Raw genomic sequence first — 3,908 nt, forward strand, 5'->3', positions numbered from 1 at the left:
ATTTTGTATTATGAGCTTTTACTTATTAAACTTGTGGTGTTGGATATTTTATTATAAAATATGAATTTATGGTTTTGTCATTCATTATGAAATTTGAACTTAAGTATTTTTTTGTAAATTATTTACAGGTATACTTTAAAAAGCTTAAAAATGTATGCCTTAAATATGTTCAAAGCCTATATAGGATCTATTTTGAGGCCTTTTTAAAGGCCTATATGTTAAATAGGCTTTTTAAAAGGCTTCAGATCAGGCCAGGCCAACTGTAGGCTCAGGTTTGAGTCTAAAAAAAAAAGCCTACATACAGGCTCAGGCCCATGCTCAGGCTTTAGATTTCCATAGTAGGCCTAGGCTTAATTTTCTAAAGCCGGCTTGACCTAGCCTATTTCCACCCTACTCTCGGTATATAGCTCTTCCATATCTCTTCAACTGCTCTACAATGCCTGAATATGTAGTTTTTATCTTCATACGGTCCTTGGCAAGTGCTACATGCTTCATCATCTATAAACATCTTTCTACATCTTTCAACATTTGTCATCAATCTGTCATGTTTAAGTAACCATAGAAAGGCATAGATCTTATTAGGAACTCTGCTTCCATATGAGTTTCCAGTCTTTATCATCACAATGCTCACCTCACCCACTGTTGCATCATACGCACGGGCCGTCGGGAACTGTGCATGCCTATTGTTTCCTCCTCCTCTATCTCTTGTTGCCTCCATCTTTTCTACGAGAGATCTTTACTCTTAACTATTCCTTTCCAAAGATTAGAGCACCATTGCTTTTCCCTCCATTCGCCTATCCCCTCCCTCATCCGGATTGTATTTGCTTGTGATGACTCTAGCCCATAACGTGTCTTTTCCATTAAGTAGTCTCCATCCAAGCTTCGCCATGAATGTCATATTTGTCTCTCTCATGCGTCTAATGTCAATTCCTTCCCTGTCTGTACTTTCTCCCACTAATATGCATTTTTAATATACTAAAAATACATTTGATATATTAAAAATGACTTTTTATTTATTGTTCACACAAATGTGTGGACCACGGCTCATGAATAATGATTGCAAACAATATCTTTTTTGCCAATCAAACTGACCGTTAAAATTTGTTGTTATGCCATAAACCCGAAATTTTAGAACTCTATGTTCACAGTTTTTTAACTCTATGTCACAATTTTTGAACTCTATGTTCACAGTTTCAGAACTCTATATTCAATAGTATAACACAATTTTGAATCTATATAACAAAATTGTGAATATAGAATTCAAAAATTATGAATATGAGTAATGTAATTTTTATATTGAGATTTAAAATTGTGAACATAAAATTTAAAATGGTGAACATAGAATTTTTAAATTGTGAACATGTGTGTCCATCTTACAAAGTTCAATCATTATTGCATGGACCATGGTCCACACAACTGTGTGGACCAAAAATAAAAAGTACATTATTTTTCTACTGAAGATACATTATTTTTGTACTGTAGGTACATTATTTTTAGGGTACATTATTTTTGTACTGTAGGTACATTATTCAATAATGTACCTACAGTACAAAAATAATGTATCTTCAGTACAAAAATAATGTATCTACAAAATAATTATCAGTAAAGTACAAAAATAATGTATCTTCAGTACAAAAATAATGATCTTCAGTACAAAAATAATGTATCTTCAGTACAAGTACAAAATAATGTATCTTCAGTACAAAAATAATGTATCTTCAGTACAAAAATAATGTATCTTCAGTACAAAATAATGTACTTTTTATTTTTGGTCCACACAGCTGTGTGGACCATGTTCATACAGTAATTTGCCTACAAAGTTCATCCGGATCCTTAGGGCTTCCCCAATAGTTGCAAGCTTTTTCTCATTTTTTTGTGGGCTCCAACATCCACCTCATCATCCACTATCTCACTCAATCACAAAATCTATTCCCCACATTAGTTTGAAGCTTTTTCTAAGTTCTTTATGGGCCCACCATTTTATTATCCTATATTTTAATTTTTTAAATTATAAATTCATTTTTAAATTCATTTCTAATAAAAATTAAACATTTTTAATTATTTAAGCATGAAGTTTTGACATACTGCCAACATTAATTTTTTTTAATAAAAATAAATTACAAAGCAATTAAAAATAAATTAAAGTACATAAAATAAACTAAAAAGTGATTAAGTTAATTCCCGTTGTTGCTCCATATGTGCTCAACCAAGTCCGCACGAAGTTGATGATGCAATTGCGAGTCATGTAACTCGGAATTTCTTTGTAAACTAGTTTTATACGCGCATTGCGCGAATGAGTTAATGCCCAATTTTATATTTAAATAAATATTTGAAAGTATATCAATGCAAGATTATATAGGAGAAGTTTATACATGGGTAATTGAATGTCAATTTTTTTATTTAAATATCTAACTCAAAGTATATGAATCCAAGATAATATAGAAAATTCATTATAATTATTACTAAAATAAATGTTTGCAACCTTGTAAAATCGATAGTCTAAAAATGATAGTCTAAATAAATACTACTTTTAATTTGAATTTTTCTAAGTGTTCTTAATTCTCTTTTGAGTAACATTGCATTGTCTTCATCTTTACTATTTGTTCTCTTCCTTTTTGTTGGTAGTGTGTTATTTGCAATTCGGTTATTGTTGGTAGCATAGATGACAACGTCATGCAATGAGATTATGATATAGGAGTATGGACTTTCCTTTAGGTGTTCTGCTTGGGGTTCATTTGGTTTAACCATTATTGTTGAATGAGTTATTGTGGATGGAAAGAAATCCCTATTTAAGAAAAAAGATTAAATAAATTAATAAAAATTTGAAAATTTAAAATATTATGTATTAAAGATATTAAAAGGTAGTTTCTCGCTTCAATTTGCTGGGTAATGGGTTATTTGAGTACTTTCATTGTCAACAAATCTCCCAAGTAGTTAATATGATTGGTTTCAAACTATTCTTTTTTATTTTTTTCATGGTATTAAAGAAATACATATGTATCATTTTTTGGTGTAACTACTAATTTATTTAATTAATAAGAGTAAAATAGAGTGATTCTCGCTTCAATTTGCTGGGTAATGGGTTATTTGAGTACTTTCATTGTCAACAAATCCCCCAAGTAGTTAATATGATTGGTTTCAAACTATTCTTTTTTATTTTTTCATGTATTAAAGAAATACATATGTATCATTTTTTTTGTATAACTACTAATTTATTTAATTGAATAAGAGTAAAATAGAGTGATTCCGCTTCAATTTGTTGGGTTATTATTTGAGTACTCTCTTTGTCAACCAATCCCCAAGTAGTCAATATAATTAGCTTCAAATATTTAATTTTTTTCATAGTATTAATAAAATACTTGGTAAATAAATATATAACATTATTTTGTATATAACTTTGATATTTTATTACTATAACTTTAACATAAAATTTTAAAATGGTGAACATAGAATTTTTAAATTGTGAACATGTGTGTCCATCTTACAAAGTTCAATCATTATTGCATGGACCATGGTCCACACAACTGTGTGGACCATGTTCATACAGTAATTTGCCTACAAAGTTCATCCGGATCCTTACTATATTCAATAGTATAACACAATTTTTGAATCTATATAACAAAATTGTGAATATAGAATTCAAAAATTATGAATATGAGTAATGTAATTTTATATTGAGATTTAAAATTGTGAACATAAAATTTTAAAATGGTGAACATAGAATTTTTAAATTGTGAACATGTGTGTCCATCTTACAAAGTTCAATCATTATTGCATGGACCATGGTCCACACAACTGTGTGGACCAAAAATAAAAAGTACATTATTTTTCTACTGAAGATACATTATTTTTGTACTGTAGGTACTTTTTTTTAGGGTACATTATTTTTGTACTGTAGTACATTATTC

This window comes from Ipomoea triloba, chromosome 14 (assembly GCF_003576645.1).
Source record: "Ipomoea triloba cultivar NCNSP0323 chromosome 14, ASM357664v1".
NCBI classification, from domain to species: domain Eukaryota; kingdom Viridiplantae; phylum Streptophyta; class Magnoliopsida; order Solanales; family Convolvulaceae; genus Ipomoea; species Ipomoea triloba.